Source organism: Lepidochelys olivacea (assembly GCF_965140295.1).
Source record: "Lepidochelys olivacea isolate rLepOli2 genome assembly, chromosome: 18".
In the NCBI taxonomy this organism is placed as follows: Eukaryota; Metazoa; Chordata; order Testudines; family Cheloniidae; genus Lepidochelys; species Lepidochelys olivacea.
The window spans coordinates 9258998-9276369 of NC_140428.1; the positions used below are offsets into that span (position 1 = coordinate 9258998).

General features: G+C 55.2%; 1 protein-coding gene across 3 annotated transcripts in view; it reads right to left on the reverse strand.

Annotated features, from left to right (window-relative positions):
• The window catches only part of PHC2 (polyhomeotic homolog 2), a 138956-nt gene that overhangs the window by 75070 nt on the left and 46514 nt on the right, over window positions 1-17372 (reverse strand). The window contains exon 2 of one of the 3 annotated variants that reach the window (XM_084651682.1): window positions 10391-10455. The exons of the other annotated variants lie outside the window; for them this stretch is intronic. The gene's annotated coding sequence lies outside the window, so the exon portion shown is untranslated. The remainder of the gene's footprint in view (window positions 1-10390; window positions 10456-17372) is intronic. 3 annotated transcript variants of the gene reach the window in all.

Genomic DNA, 17372 nt, shown 5'->3' on the forward strand with positions numbered 1-17372 from the left:
AACTAGTGTAAATGGTGAATTCTCTGTAACTTGAAGTCCTTAAACCATGATTTGAGGATGTAAGTAACTCAGCCAGAGCTTAGGGATCTATTACAGGAGTGGGTGGGTGAGGTTCTGTGACCTGCGAAGTGCAGGAAGTCAGACTAGATGATCATGATGATCTCTTCTGACTTCAGTAAGTGTACCTGAGTAAGAATAGACATTACTATTTTAAACCTAACCAGTGTCCCATAAGTGACTTGCCGCAAGATGTCAGAACATGTTAGTATTACAGCTGAGTGGGTCTAATATTTAATTTTCTTTCTTGATACAGGAATTAGATTTTGTGCTCCTGTCAGATAATTTCTAAGTTTTATCTACAAAAACACTAGAGTTTTCAGTTGCCTAAGTAGCCCTTGGAATCATGGTTGCAGTCCCCCCGCAATCTGAAATGGCACCCCTGTGGGCAGGCACAGAATCCCCCCCCCCATCCCATGTGTGACCCCTTTGGCTTGACTTGAGCTATCCCTCCCCCCAGTATAGAAGTCAAACTACACCTATGGGGACTGTGGGTCTTTCCAGTCTGGGTTTGAATGTTGCAGCTTGAGCCCATGGCTTGTGCAGCCCCTGGAGATGATAGGGCCCAGCACAGCATGCTCCAGGCTGATCCAAGCAGAGGCAGAATGAAATAACACTTAGCACTTGTGTAGGAATGTAAGACCTAAAAACGGCCACACTGGGTCAGACCAAGGGCCCATCTAGCCCAGTATCCTGTCTTCAGACAGTGGCTGATGCCAGGTGCTTCAGAGGGAATAACCAGAGCAGGGCAATAATGAAGTGATCCATCCCCTGTTGTCCAGGATCAGCTTCTGGCAGTCAGAGGTTTAGGAACACCCAGAGCACGGGGTTGCATCCCTGACCATCTTGGCTAATAGCCATTGATGGACCTAACCTCCAGGAACTTATCTCATTCTTTTTTGAATCCACTTATACTTTTGGCCTTCACAAAATCCCCTGGCAACAAGTTTCACAGGGTGACCATGCATTGTGTGCAATAATACTTCCTTATGTTTGCTTTTAACCTGCTGCCTATTCATTTCATTGGACACTGCTGGTTCTTGTTTTACGTGAAGGGGTAAGTAACACTTCCCTATTCATTTTGTCCACTCCAGTCACAATTTTATAAACCTCAATCATATCCCCCCTTAGTGGCCTCTTTTATAAACTGAACACTCCCAGTCTTTAATCTCTCCTCATATGGAAACTGTTCAATACCCTAATCATTTTTGTTGCCCTTTTCTGTATCTTTTCCACTTCTAATATATCCTTTCTCAGATGGGGTGATCAGATCTGCACGCAGTACTCAAGGTGTGGACGTACCATGGATTTATAAAGTGGCATTATGATATTTTCCATCTTATTATCTATCCCTTAATGGTTCTTAACATTCTGTTCACTTTTTTGACTGCTGCTGCCCACTGAGCAGAGTTTTCAGAGAACTATTCACAATGACTCCAAGATCTCTTTCTTGAGTGGTAACAGCTAATTTAGACCCCATCATTTTGTACATATATTTGGGATAATTTTTTCTGGTGTGCATCACTTTGCATTTATCAACACTGAATTTCATCTGCCATTTTGTTGCCCAGTCTCTCAGTTTTGAGAGATCCTTTTGTATCTCTTTGAGTCTGCCTGGGAATTAACTATCTTGAGTAGTTTTGTATCATCTGCAAATTTTGCCACCTCACTGTTTACCCCTTTTCCCAGATAATTTATGAATATGTTGACTAGGACTGGCCCAATACAGACCCCTGAGGACACCACTATTTACCTCTCTCCATTCTCAAAACTGACCATTTATTCCTACCCTTTGTTTCCTGTCTTTTAACCAGTTACCGACCCATGAGACAAAAGACTCTGTCTTATACCATGACAAAGGAGTGACACAGTGGGCCAGTGGCAGGGAAGACAGGTGTTCTTATGCCCAGCCATGTGCTTTAGTTGCTGGACCACACAGAGGTCACTTGGGTGAAAACTCATAGATTCCAAGGCCAGAAGGGACCCTTGTGACCAGGGCCGGCTCCAGGCACCAGTGAAGGGGTGGCACTCTGTGCATTATTGGGGAGGCATGTCTGGGTCTTCGGCGGCAATTCAGCGGTAAGTCCTTGATTCCCTCTCTTCCCCTTCGGCAGCAATTCAGCAGCAGCTCAATCGTGTTTTTCTTTCTTTTTTTTCTTTGCCGCTTGGGGCGGCAAAAAGGCTGGAACAAGCCCTGATTGTGACCTCTGTACAACATAGGCCAGAGACCTGCCCCACAGTAATTCCTAGAGCAGAACTTTTACAGAAACATCCAGTCTTGATTTAAAAATTGTCAGTGATGGAGAATCCACCACGATCCTTGGCAAATAGTTTCAATGGTTAATTAGTGTCACTGTTAAAAAATGTATGCCTTATTTCCAGCTTCAACTTCCAGCCAGTGGATTGTGTTGGAACATGGAGCACTGGGTCCTGAAGTCTCTGCGGTGGACACCCCAATATCTGAGCTGGCACAATGCAGATCCAGCTCCAAAGTTTAAGTGTGGTTTGAGTAACCCCCACCCACCCTGCTTGTCACTCTGTCTCCCACTAGTGGAGACTGGGGCACATATGGAGGCTGATGAGATCATCACAGACCAGGTTCAAGGAGACCAGCCTTTTAGCCCAGGCAGGAATCACTCATGCTTTTAGATCCTGAGGCCCCAGGTTCAGTCCTGCTGCTGTCAACCAACCTGCCCCAGGAGCAGAGCATTACATTTGGTTCCTTGGTGCTGGCTGAGGATTGGCTTTAACTGCCGGTGAAACAGTCACATGCTGGACACCCTGCTGCACCTGTTGTGTTGGCCACGAGTCGGAGCACATGCCGTGGAGACAGATCGAGAGCAGAGGGAAAACCAAAGTGCCTCCAGAAACACAAGGGACTGTGACAGACTTGGCCAGGGCCCCCATCACCCTCTGCTCACCCAACAGCTAGTGCTGATTTAATTTCTCCTTCTCATGGAGACGAAGGTGTCAGTGTGCCAGCGAGAGGAGCCTGTGAGGTCCAAGAGCCAGAACCCCACTGCCCTGTTCCTTGTGGGGCTATCTGCACCTGGGCCAAGTGGGTGCCAGGCACTAATGCCCGGGCAAGCTAGGGGAGAGTCTTGGATAGCGCTCTGTGCCTACTTTGCATAATGTAAATGGCAGGGCAGGGACACACCTAACCCTGCCCAGGCACCCATTCATGCAGGATATTTCTCCCCCATGTAGGCTGTGGATCCCACTGTCACATTGCAAAGACTGGCTGCCTTGGATGAGAAGGGATTGTAGGACGTGGGACTGGACCAGCTATGGAGACTGGGGGCCAAATGCAGAAGGGACGTAACCACTGGTATGAGTTACAGGGGGCCAGCAGAGCCTGCTTTCCCAGATACACGGGACCCGCTACAAGCCCTGGAAAGGGAGGGAGAGAATGTTTGAGGGGCCACAGACAGAGACAATGGGTGAAATTAACAAAGACTGAATCTCAGGGAGGACCTCCAGATAGATCCAGCAGGATCGCCTCCAAGGGGAGGGCTGGGAGCCCTCCACTTAGGATATATAAAGCTTGGCTGGATACAGCCCTGGGGATGAGCTAGCCTCGTGGAGGGGGTGGACATGATGGCTTAAAGGGCCTTTGTCATCCAAGGGCCACCACGGTAAAGGCAGTGGGCTTGGAGTCAGGGGCTCTGGGTTCAGATCTGCCATGGAGCTGTGGGGTCTTGGGCAACTCACTTAGCCTTTCTGGGTCTCAATTCCGCAACTGTGCAATGGGGACAATCCTTCCACACGCAGCAAGAATTGACCCCCCCCGGGGACTGCAAGGTGCTCGGACACCATGGGGACATGGGCTGCAGGAGCAGCTGGAGAGATGCATAAAGCTGCTCTTTCCTCTGCTGCTTGTGCACCTCAAACGTGCTGGGATATGTGATCTTGGAGCTGTACTGGCCCCATACCTGGTTATCTCCTGATCCCTCAGTAGAAGTGCAGGAGGCAGCCACCTTGCTGCTCTTTTTGCATGTCTGGCAGGGGCTGCCCCACACTGGGAGCCCAGGCAGGGATCTCACACCATGCTTGCTGCTACAGAATCACACTGGGATCCCCAATGGGTTAATCAGTGTCTGCATCAGAGCAGGGGCTGACGTAAATTAACCGACCTAGCAGAGGCCTCCCCACTTGCCCTTTTCCACCTCCCCCTTGTCCATCTCAAACACAATCAGTGCCAAAGCTGGGCCAACCCTTCAAAGGCTCTGGGGCTGGAGCACCTACACTGGCGGCCCTGCCGATCAGCTTCTCCCCCAGGCCGGCGCCGGGCACTCCGACCTAGCGAGCAGAGGGACTAAACCCAGGGGAGAACTTCCAGGGCAACGGGTTGTAGAGCCCTGCAAATCCGCAGATATTCACGTGCCATTTTTGCGCAGAGTGGACTGGATGTGGATACAGCCACACAAGGCCATATACACCGGCCGCGCCTGGCCCATGGCGTCCAGCTCGGGGGGCGCAGTGAGCTTGGGGCCGGCGGCAGCAGCCAATGGCTGGGGCTGGGCAGCAGGCTGGAGTCGGGGCTGTCCAGCACCTGCTCACGCGCCTCTTCCTATCCAGCAGCTCGGGCCCCTTGGGCAGCGCCAGCGTCCCCACCATGGCCCAGCCCAGCAGCACTGGCCGCACTCCCATTCCTGGACCTGGCACGACAGCTCCTGGGCAGCAGGGCCTGCCCCCGGCCACAGGGATTGGGAGCGGGCGGGGCCCCGGAGCTCCACCCCCTGCCCCACTGTGATGCAACATGCACTGCTGCTGGCGAGCCCCAGGAGCAGCATGCGATGGGATGCCCCTTCCCCCTCAGCCGGCCCCTTCTCGAGACCATGCCCCCACACTGTCCCTTACCCCCAGTAATGCCTTTTCCCTGCAAGACCCCCCTCCCCCACTTGCTCCCTTTCCCTCCCCCCGCCCCAGCCCTTGTGAGACGGCTTGCTGCGGCGGGTGCGGATTCAGGTAAAAGACGGCTAGCGGATCGCGGGACAGATCGCAAGTTGATCCTGGAGGATGCGGATCCACATTTTTGTATCCGCACAGGGCTCTAAGTGTTTGGCGGCTATGCTGCTAACTCCAAAGTGGGGTGAATGCTCTGGTCTCCTCCCAGCCCCCAACCTGCTCTGTTCCCAAACGCCCGCCCCAAAGAAGGGCAGGCAGAGCAGGAAGGAGGGTTGATCCACACACCCTGGCAATGGGAGATGTGCAATAGCCCAAGCAATTCACCGTGACCGGCACAAGGATTCTCTCTCTCCAAATCCAGGCGGCCTTTGAGTTCAGTGTCAGCAGGCCAGACACCCAGCTGGTATAAACCTGTTTCATTCCATTGGCTTCTCTGGAGCTGTGCTGATTTACACACACACTGGGGATCTGGCCCATTTATCCAACGGAGTGACACCAATTTACACCCCACCTGTAACTGGACCGGAACACCGCCCCCCAAAGGGCCTACAGGGCGCATAGCCCCAGCATCGGCCCTGGAGACCCCACCTGTAACTGGACCGGAACACCGCCCCCCAAAGGGCCTACAGCGCACACAGCCCCAGCATCGGCACGGGAGCCCCCACCTGTAACTGGACCGGAACACCCCCCACAAAGGGCCTACAGCGCACACAGCCCCAGCATCGGCCCGGGAGCCCCCACCTGTAACTGGACCGGAACACCCCCCCCAAAGGGTCTACAGGGCGCATAGCCCCAGCATCGGCCCTGGAGACCCCACCTGTAACTGGACCGGAACACCGCCCCCCAAAGGGCCTACAGCGCACACAGCCCCAGCATCGGCCCGGGAGCCCCCACCTGTAACTGGACCGGAACACCCCCCCCAAAGGGTCTACAGGGCGCACAGCCCCAGCATCGGCCCTGGAGCCCCCACCTATAACTGGACTGGAACACCCCCCCCCCCAAAGGGCCTACAGGGCGCATAGCCCCAGCATCGGCCCTGGAGCCCCCACCTGTAACTGGACCGGAACACCCCCCCCAAAGGGTCTACAGGGCGCACAGCCCCAGCATCGGCCCTGGAGCCCCCACCTGTAACTGGACTGGAACACCGCCCCCCAAAGGGTCTACAGGGCGCACAGCCCCAGCATCGGCCTGGGAGCCCCCACCTGTAACTGGACCGGAACACTGCCCCCCAAAGGGTCTACAGGGCGCATAGCCCCAGCATCGGCCCTGGAGCCCCCACCTGTAACTGGACCGGAACACTGCCCCCCAAAGGGTCTACAGGGCGCATAGCCCCAGCATCGGCCTGGGAGCCCCCACCTGTAACTGGACCGGAACACCCCCCCCAAAGGGCCTACAGGGCGCACAGCCCCAGCATCGGCCTGGGAGCCCCCACCTGTAACTGGACCGGAACACCCCCCCCAAAGGGCCTACAGGGCGCATAGCCCCAGCATCGGCCCTGGAGACCCCACCCGTAACTGGACCGGAACACCCCCCCCCAAAGGGCCTACAGGGCGCATAGCCCCAGCATCGGCCCGGGAGCCCCCACCTGTAACTGGACCGGAACACCCCCCACAAAGGGCCTACAGCGCACACAGCCCCAGCATCGGCCTGGGAGCCCCCACCCGTAACTGGACCGGAACACCCCCCCAAAGGGCCTACAGGGCACACAGCCCCAGCATCGGCCCGGGAGCCCCCACCTGTAACTGGACCGGAACACCCCCCCCAAAGGGCCTACAGGGCGCACAGCCCCAGCATCGGCCCGGGAGCCCCCACCTGTAACTGGACCGGAACACCCCCCCCAAAGGGCCTACAGGGCGCATAGCCCCAGCATCGGCCCTGGAGACCCCACCCGTAACTGGACCGGAACACCCCCCCAAAGGGCCTACAGGGCGCACAGCCCCAGCATCGGCCTGGGAGCCCCCACCTGTAACTGGACCGGAACACCCCCCCCAAAGGGCCTACAGGGCGCATAGCCCCCGCATTCATCCAGGGAGAGGGGCCCTGGCTTACAAGCCCCATGCCCCATTTTATTCTAAGACTTCCCAACCCCACCCCTGCGGGCTGAGCCCAGCTCCCACTGGCGCGAAGGCTGCAGACATGCCCCACAGGGCAGAAGAGGGGAAATTGGGAGGAGGAAGAAGAGGACATTCCATTTACCCTTTCCCCCCGGGGGCACCTGAAGTAGCCCCCCCCCACAGCCCTCTAGAAGGTGGGAGCAGTTAGATCAGCAGGTGGATGCTGTCCCATAGACAGACGGCGGGGACGGGGGGGGGGGGCATGTCTGACTGAAGGAGGGTAAAGGAAACTTCTGCTGGAGCCCTCTTGACACATGACCTTTGCTCCCTTCAGAGACACCTTGCCTGGCTCTGTTCAGGGAAGTGGAATCAGTGTAGGGTTACCAGCGCCTACCAGGGCGCACCGGCCTCAGCATTAACCCCTTCCTGGCAGGGAGGGAGGCTGGCTCCTGAGTGTGGATTTCTGTTTCTGCAGATCTGCCATGGGACCTTCATGGGGGGCAGTGGATCTTTGTGTACCGTGGATCTGCCTCTCACAAAGGCTCTGCTGGCCCTCTCTTACTGCAGCCCAGCAGAGCTTCCAGCCTGGCACCAGCTGCCCTCCACCCTCCTCATTGACTGCTGCCCTGTGAAATGTCAGTGCCACGCTGAGTGGGTGTTTGTGCCCTTATGAATTCACCAGTGCATGAGGGCAGGGCTCCCTCCGGTCCAGGAGCTCTGTGACTGGGAGCTGGGACAGGGCTCACTGCAGCTGGCACTGCCTGACGGGGGGAAAAAGAAACAGCCCTGCGATGGGCTGCTCTGGACCCGGCCAGGCAGCAATGTCTGACACAGGGATCTAGTCTTGGCCTAGTGAGAGACACATCCTCTCCAGCTCCCCATTGCACAGCCCCACCTGCTCCCCATCACCCAGCCCCCTCCCCTTGCCCCCATTTATCTGTTATGCCCATGGTAAATACAGCTGCTGCTGACCCGGCAGTCCCCTGGGAAGGTGCTGGTGTGTTCACTGGTGTCTCTAATGCAATAACAAGCCTCATGTCCATTGGAAAAATCAGTCCATCCCACCGTCTCCCTGTGCTCCCATCCCATCGCATGGCACACACCTGTCCCAGCTGGCATGGCCTGCTCTCCCCGGCGCCCCTTCCCACCCTTTCCAGGTGAGGAGCTGGGCAGGTAAATACTCACTCCCTGAGAGTGCACCTGCAGCCAGCACCACTGGAACAAGGACCCCAAGCAAATGGGCACGTGTGAGTGTGTGGTTTTTGTGTGCTGACAAGTGAGCATGTGTGTGTGAGGGTGTGTCTGTGTGTGGTTTGTGTTTGGGGTGAGTATTTGCGTGCAGGTGTGTGTGTGTTTGGGGGTGAGTGCAGCTGTGTGTGTGTTCGTGAGTGTGTGGGCATGCGTTGTGTTTGGGGGTGTGTGTGTGTTTGGGGGTGAGTGCAGCTGTGTGTGTGTTTGTGAGTGTGTGGGCATGCGTTGTGTTTGGGGGGGGTGTGTGTTTGGGGGTGAGTGCAGCTGTGTGTGTGTTCGTGAGTGTGTGGGCATGCGTTGTGTTTGGGGGTGTGTGTGTGTTTGGGGGTGAGTGCAGCTGTGTGTGTGTTTATGAGTGTGTGGGCACGCATTGTGTTTGGGGGGTGTGTGTTTGGGTGTGTGTGTGTGTTTGGGGGAGTGAGTGCAGCTGTGTGTGTGTTTGTAAGTGTGTGGGCATGCGTTGTGTTTGGGGGTGTGTGTGTTTGGGTGTGTGTGTGTGTTTGGGGGGGGTGAGTGCAGCTGTGTGTGTGTTCGTGAGTGTGTGGGCATGTGTTGTGTTTGGGGGGGTGTGTGTTTGGGGGTGAGTGCAGCTGTGTGTGTGTTTGTGAGTGTGTGGGCATGCGTTGTGTTTGGGGGTGTGTGTGTTTGGGGGGGGTGTGTTTGGGGGGGGTGAGCATGTGCACACGTCGTGTTTGGGGATGAGTGTGATGTGTGGCTGATATGGGTTGTCGTTCCGCAGGGCTCTAGTCTCATGGGGCAGCTCCAAGATTCCCCAGGTCCCAGGTCAGTGTCAGAGCCAGGCTGATGCTCCAGACTTTCTGCGGGTTCTGAGAGCCTCACCTCTATGCGAAGTATCCACATACAGACAAATACACAGAAACACACTTGCTCATCCCCCCCACCCCCCCACTTGTCCTTTCATAGGTGGGCACCTCTCAGGGCCATAGGTGCTGGAAGGAGGGATGCTGTGGGGGCTGCCACACCCCCTGTCTTGAAGAGGTTTCCATTATATACAGGGCTTAGTTTGGTTGAATGACTCTCAGCACTCCCACTATACGCATTATTTCAGCACCCCTGCTCAGGCCTGTTCTAACCCTGCGTTTGGATGCCCACCTCAATCTTTGGGGGCCCAAGCAGCTGGTGTATATGCCCACCCAGCGATGTGGGTGCCCCAGTGTGGAGCCAGGAGCCGCGCTACGGCCCCCACATGTGAAAACCAGGCCCGTCCAGGAGCTGCTTTGAAGTGCGCCTTTCCCCATAGTCCTAGGTGATGGGGACAAGCTCCCTGCCCCCTCCTCCCAGAATCCATGCAGTTGTTGCAAGGCCCCCCTGCCGCCTTCTAACATCCCAACCTCCCTCTCCCCACATTATTGCAGATCTTCCCAGGCCTGGTCCCCACACAGTCCCCTCCCTTCGGTCTGTCCTTTCCGCACACCCCCTCCCATGGTCCCCTGGCTCAAGCTCTGCTCTGAGACCCCAGGGCATCTCCCTTAGCACCGCGCAAACCATGAGGGACGACACTCACCGAAGCCCTGATCCCTGCTGCCTGCGCCCACCCGGCTCCGTCTCTCCCCATCTCCAACCCTTCTCCTCACACCTCCCCAGCCGCGGCCCGGCTCCTCCCCCAAACAAGGGGCGCAGGCCTGCTGCCTTTCTTACACAAACACACTTCAAAGGCAGCTGGGGTCTGGGTCCTGTTTCCTGGTGGGGATGGGGCAGGGGGAGGGGGGCCTGGCTGGCTGGGGGGCCTGGCCAGGAAACAAGCCCGCCGGGATGGGGCAAGCAGCAATAACATTTGCATTTCTTACTGCCCAGGAATGTCAGAACAAGGGGCTTTGGGACAGACGGGCGGCACCTGGCGAGCAGCCCTGGATAAAAGGCTCCTGCCCTGGAAGGAACCCCCCCCCCCACAATCCCTCCTTCATGCCAGGAGCTAGGGCATCTGTTCTCATTTTATTTAATCACAGCCAAGAGTGATTAAGTGCTGGCTGTGATCTCCCAGACCAGCTTTCTCTGAGGCCACCGGGCCTAGGTACCCCAGCCTGCCTGGCACGCAGGACCCGCCCATGGCCTGGGCAAAACAGAGCAGGTTTTATTGGTGTTCCAGAACCAGCCCTCACCAGACTGACTGCAATGGCAGCTCCTGTGTTCTTCTGGTCTGTTTTCCATGTCACCAACGCATCACCTGGGGGACAAAAGAGAACCAGGGCTGGAATACTGGGGACTGCAGGTCGGGAGTGGGGGGCACAGGCAGAACGACAGGGAAAGCCCAGGGCTGAGATAACAGGGGGCTGTAGATCAGGACTGAGGGATATTGGCAGTGCTGTGTGGGGAGCCCAGCACTGGGATCGAGGGGCTGCAGACTGGGATTGAGGGACACTTGCAGAAATATGTGTGGGGAGCCTGGGGCTGGGATAGGAGGGGGATGCAGGCCAGGACTGAGGGGTCTTGGCAAATAGTGCGTGGGGAGCCCAGGGCTCGGAGTCAGGATTGAGGGGTGCTAGCAGAATTGGGGTGCGAGGGGGATGGGTCTGGGCTGGACTAAGAGTGGAGGGCCTGTGCAATGGGACTGAGGAGCAGTGGCAGAGCATGGAGAACCTAAGACAAGAGTAGCGGGGGGGATCTCAGCTTAGGGCTGAGAGGCATCTGCAGAGTTTGAGGTGGAGGAGCTTGCCCAACTCCTGATCCCATTATTCTTTGCTCTAGACAAAGGCTTCTATTCCTCACTTTCCTAGGAACCCTACAATTTCCCGAAATTCCCCCACAGTCCAAACCCTCCCCAGGTACAATCTCCTTGCTCTTGTGGGAGCTGAGTCAAGGAGTCCCAATGGTAATTCTATTCCTTAGATCAGATTCTAGTGCCTTGTAGTGAGAGAGGACAGGACAATCTGCTGAGCTGGAGTGGGTGGCTGGGCAGAGAGGGGCTCTCTCCTGCAGGGTGCCCGAGGGAGGGAAGGCTCAGGAACATCACTGGAGACAAAAAGCAGAGACTCCTTTTTCCAACAGACTTTCTCAGCTCCATGTGGGGTGGAGAGACCAGAGCAATTCCCCCATTGCTGTCTGGGGGCCAGGCAGAGTGCAAAGCCAGCTGCCAGCCCTTCCCCATGCAACAGATGCTCTAACCATTGCCCCAGGTGGATCTCTGCCCCCTCGACTGGCCACACTAGTTCGTCAGTGCAACACTGTGCCTGCCCTAGGTCCCAAAGTGAGACTCTATAGCTCCAGAAGCAGAAGCAAAGACAGGACTTTTAGATCCAGAGCTCCCAGGTTCAATCCTGCAGACAGCCCAGCAGGGAGCTGTTCATACCCCAGACTCTGTGCTCTCAGAGGCAGACCCTGAAAGGTGCTGAGCACCTCCCCAGAGCTGCTGAAAGCCCTTAACTTCAATGGAAGCAGAGAGTGCTCAGCAACTCTTACCAGGCACCTGGGTCCCAGTTACAGCTGGTATTGCAAAGTACCATATGGATTATCACACACTGTCAATGGAATATTAGTAATGATGGGAATCACCTTAATAACCCATTTCCTGCCTTTCTGAGGCTTGGTTTGTTTTTAGTAGCCATGCAGTAATTATGGAGATTGCATGAAGATTATATCAATTAATTCAGCAACCTGAGCCCTCAATTTCATTTTTGGCATGCAAACTATTTGCAAAGACACTGGCTAAGTAACCCTCCCAAGCCCCTCACACAGTGGAGAGAGAGAAACCAACACACAGCCATCAGGCGACTGGCCTGAGGCCGCACAGAGCCAGTGGCTGTGCTGGGCTTAGAAATCAGGCTCTCTGAGGTCTAGTTTCAATGCACCAGCCCCCTACCCTGAGAGGAAGGGCCAGGGCCATCCACTTGAGTTACCACCCCCCGAGGTGCGGGTCAGGCCCGGGCAGAGTCAATCAGATCAGCCCTGACCCTAAATCCTCAAGGAAGTGGATGAGGTCACTGACTGCAGCCTCACAGGGGTAGCTGGACAGGCAGGGAGGGCACAGGAGGTAGCTGTGCAGAGTCTCCCACCCAAACCGTGGTCCAGAACCAAGACCGGAGCTGACCGGAGTCTGAGGAGCAAGACAATGCGGGCAGCTTTAAAGAGCCCTGCCCAGAGAGTCAGTCACTGCGCCGCTGGCTGCCTGGAAACAGTTAGTGACAGACGGCGCCTGGCTAATGGCTCACCAAGACAGGGAAGGAGCAGAGAGAGGGGCAAGAACAGGGTGTGGGGTGAGGTGAAATAAGCTGCCTGAGGGGAAAGGCACAGGCAGCCCCTTCCCCAGCACACACAGAGCAAAGAGACACACATGCTCGGATCAGAGACACACACAGGTGCAGACAGAAACATACACCCCCTTGGGAACTCAGACACATGGATCAGAGACACACACACGGAGTGATACAGACCTACAAACACACGCAGTGACGTGTACACAGACACGCGCGGTAATATGAACACACATGCACACACAGAGACACATGCACGTGGAGAAACTATGGCAGACTCTTCCCAAATATAGCATCTCTCACCATAAGCCCACGGCACCCAGCGCCCCAAGCCCTGAGAGCAGTGACCATAGCCGGGCTGGGGAGAGACCACAACAGAGACTCTCCGCTCAGGGCCTCAAGCACCAGGGAGCACAAGGAGAGAGGTTCCGCCTCAGATCATCACGAGTTAGAGATGTCTCATAAGCCAATGCTGGGAAAAGCTGTGCCCGGCCGGGAGGAGAGAGATGGCATGCACTGCAATTCTGTTGTGTGACAAATGCCAAGGGTTTGGACGGAGAAGAACATGAGCTCCAGCCATCCCCATCTGTTGGGGCGGGGCCAGGAGTGTAAGAGGCTGGTACATTTTGGATGCATGGTTTAATGGTGGTTTGGTTGTTCCTAGCCAGGCAGCCCAGGGATTCCACAGAGCTGATCAGCTCCCAGGGGAGCGGGATCTAGGGCCTCACTGACCTTACCAAGCTCCCTACAGTTTTCTGCTGCTGGAAGCAAAGCGGCTTCTTGCTGAGTCACTGAAAACTTTGGCTTTCGAGTGCTTGGAAATTAAGACCCACATTTCCAAAAGCAGCCCCTGATTTTGGGTGCCTGGGTCTCAGTCCTGTGGCTTTTGTGACGCTCTGATCCTGGGGCCAGGGGTTGATTCAGACCCTGGCAGAAGTTAGACTAGCCACAGGGCTAATCTAACTTGCACTGGCTACAAATTAACACTCCAGCCATGCCCCTCCCACAGCCCTGCCCTGGACACACCCTCCAATGCGGGCTGCAAAGGGAGGTGTGAACACTGGCTCTGCACTGCCGCGGCTGTCCCCAGCTGGCCAGGTGAGCCAGCTCTAAGGCCCCTTGGTGCCACGAGCTGCAGTGGGTGCCAGGAACTGGTGCCTAAATATAGATTAACTTTTGCCACCCAGGTTTGAAAATGTTGGCATAAACCAGCAGCACTGGATCACCTCAATAGCTCAGTTAGAAACTGCTTTACTTCTCTCAGTGGAGAGCTTTAAGGTCCCTGGTTGATTCAGAGGCTGAGGAACTGTTATGCTCCCCGGGAATGGAAGAGGCAGCCTGACAGCTCCCACAATTCAGCCTCCCCTGCATCCATTTTATATGCTTACACTTTAAGCGCTGCCGCAGCAACCTGGCTGACATATAAATCTGTCACCGACAGCTCTGTTGACACTGATCCACCCTGAACGCTGAGCCCATTGATTCACACTTGGGCCAGATCCTCAGCTGGGGTAAATCATTCTAGCTGTGTTGAAGTCAATGGAATGACACTGATTTATACCAGGAGGGGTTATGGCCCATTGTACTCAGCTGTCTGAGTGATCCTAAACAGGTGGGACCTGGGGGGGTGAGGCCTGGAAATTGTTCTAATGGCTGAAATGTTTCTCTTCTTTTGAAAATGTTGGAAAGGGTCCTGAATGGCAGCTCATCAGGTCTCAGCTACATACTGGAGAGCTGGAAACTCTACAGAAAAGCTTTTCTGCCCTAAACTACTCACCAAAAAATGTGCGTCAATAGCTCATACCTGTTGACAATTAAGGGGGGTGTCAAAAAACGCTGATATGGATGACATGCCCATTAACTTGGAGTCACAGCTGTGCTTTCATAGTACACACTCGCGCACGCCCACACACGTGTCCATTCTCCAAGCGAAGGCCATAGCGGTGGCTCTCTGCAAAGCTAACATAAAGCTAATGCTCACTTTGCTTCGAGAAATGAAATGCTGCAAATGACGCCTTCTCCCACGCTGTGGGGGGACGTTTCTGTATTTGTCAGTTGCCCTTACTCAGAGGTCTAGGGGAGCACCCCTGTTCTGGCCAGCGCCTCACCAGCCACCCTGGAAGGCCCCAGAGACTTAGACATTACAGCCAGGAACAAACAAGAAAATCCCACATGGCTGGAGACATGGGGGAAATGGTCATTATGAATTAGTGCCCTTTGATCTTATGGCCACTCTGGTGAGGCAACATGTTACATCCCTTTGGCACTGGTGTAAACGAGAACACATGGTGCAGGGCAGTTGGCAGTCAGGTCCTCAGGGGCCCATTCACCATTTCCCAATGGCCCCAGGTTGGTGCAAGGGGGTCTGCCGTGCTGAAAGGCATTGATGGCTGACATCTTGAATCCAAAGCCAATCACAGACCTCGTTAGAGGCAATGTGTGCCAAGCACTCTATTCCAGGCTTCATGGAAACAGCAATCAGGCCTCTTCATGAGCAAAGCCAGTTGCAGAGAGCGCAGGCTCCTGCCCAAGGCCCAGGCTGCACGGCTGGTCGGAGCTGAGCTATGGGCTGTCTGCACAGACGGGGGCTGTGGTCCAGCTGCAGGCCGGGAGTGTTGGAGCCGGGAAGCCAGCAGAAGCAGTTGTGAGAGGGACCCTGAGAGGAAGCAGAAACAGGGCTTCTTGGGCACAGAACTGGCTGGAGAGGCAGGCTTGGGGATTTCTAAGCAAGGAAACTGCTGATGTTTGCTCCTCCTGTGTTCACGGAAACAGGAGTTTGTACGGCCTTGGTAAATAAACCAGATTATACCAAAAAAATTCAGAGGTGACTTGTAGCATCAATTTCTCCTCTCAACAGAAACAACCAGGCTAGGACTAGAATTTGGGCTAAGGGCTTGGGCCAAAGCAGGAAAACAGAGTCACAGAGCAGACATACGGCTCCCCCCTGGGAATTTCCCCAGTGCAGGGAGCTCCTAAACATGGGGCAGAGCCAGCTCTGCCGACAGCAGCCCTAGGTGCAGGGGCTTTGCTGGGGCAGGATGGGGGAGCGAGCCAAGGAAAGGAGATTGGTGTGGCAGTGGCTGAGTGGACCTATGCCCTGATGATTCTGTGCCCATGCGCAGCTTCATAAGAGCCACTGAGGCAGGGATGCAATTTAAGACAGCTCTTGGGACTACCCCAGCCTGTACCAGGGATGCACTGGCCCTGAGACCCCTGAATAGGGCAAACACATACTGCTGCCCCACATCCCAGTGCTGGCACGTGAACGAATCTGCCACTGAGATTTTGACCCCAAGAGATTAAGGAACCAAAACAATGGGGGAAAGTGAACCAGAGAGCTCTGAAGATGGCAGGACGGGTGTGCTCAGGCAGGCAGTACACACCATTCTCCAGCACCGGGGAATAGATTAATTTTCTGATATTAATGACAATCAGTTCCATTTACTTCACATTTTGGGGCTCTAGGTGTTCCAGCCAGGCTCTACTCTGTGCAGATGTAAATGGACAGCTAAGAGATGACGGGCCGGTAGGTTTGCACTCAGGGATATGTAGTGCAGTACCTGGGTATTCAAGGAGCAACGACACTCATTGCTGGGTCCGGTCAATGGCTTCCTCTGTGCAGCCAGCAACAGTGCCATGGCAAAGGATTCGTAAACCACTGGTCAGGCACCCACAGAACTGAGAGACTGGCCCAAAAACTAAGCCACTCGGGTTCTTTTGCCTTTGACGCTTTCAGGGTCGTGTTTTCCAGCTTGCAGTAGAAGCCAGGCCCTTCAAAGGCGGGGAAGTCCCTAATTCCCATTGAATTCGGGGGCAGCAAGGCCCCTTAATACCTCTGAGGCTCTGGACCTAGGTGCTCTGAAAATCATACCCGGCGCCTGTCTGCATCTGTAGACACCTGAACACCTGTCCCAGCGAGTTTACAAATGGACCAGGCTGGACAGACACTCTCCCATTGCACAGCTGAGGTCCAGAGAGACGCTGTGACTTGGCAAAGGTCAACAGGGAGCCCCTGGCAGAGTAAGGAAGTGAACCTCACCCTCGAGGGTCTGTAACCACCAGACTAGCCTCCTCATTAGCACAGCGGCCCTTTGCAACAAAAGATTTACTAGGCTAAAGAGTCTGCCCTGTTCTCTCTGCATCCTTGACTCCTAGGCCCTGCCCAGCAGCAGGAGTGGGGTGGGCGGGCCCAGTTACAGCTCTTGGCAGCTGTGGCTAACCACCCCTTTGGACCCTGCTTTCTGTCCTCCCATGCCAGCAGTCACAGTTTATCCCCTAGCCAGCCGAAGGCCCCCCTCAGATAGGCTAATTCATTCCCCATTCAAATTAAGTGAACAGCTTTTAAATTTAAACAGAATTAAAAAGCCAACTGGAACCTTAATGGGAACATTAGATTAGCTGAGCCGGGAGCAGAGTGGGGAGGAAAGTCAGTTGGAGTTATTGCTGAGTGATTTCCAAAGAGGCCCATGTGGAATAGAGCCGGAGCGGAGCGGCTGACCCCAGGAGGGGTAATCAATCTGACAGGCTAGGCATACTATGCAAAAAGCAATTACTGAGCCCATCTCCGCCATGGGCACAGCTGAGCAGCTACCCAAGCCGCTGATTACGGCAAATTATTGCACCCACTGATGGCCATGACAGCTTCTGGGAAGCCGGGGCTCAAATTCTGGTGAAGGGCAGCTTGAAAAGGCTTAGAGAGCTTGGGGGCCCAGACCGGGGATGGGAGTGTAGTGTGCTCCCTAGAAGAGGGGCGAGCCTTCTGGGAAGCCAGCCTAAAAAAGGCATGATGGATGGAAGATATTTGTACAGTGCGTGGAAAATGTCTAGTACTATTAAAGTGCTAAAGGGTATGGTCATCAATGATCTATATTACAAACGTGCACAAATCCCAGAT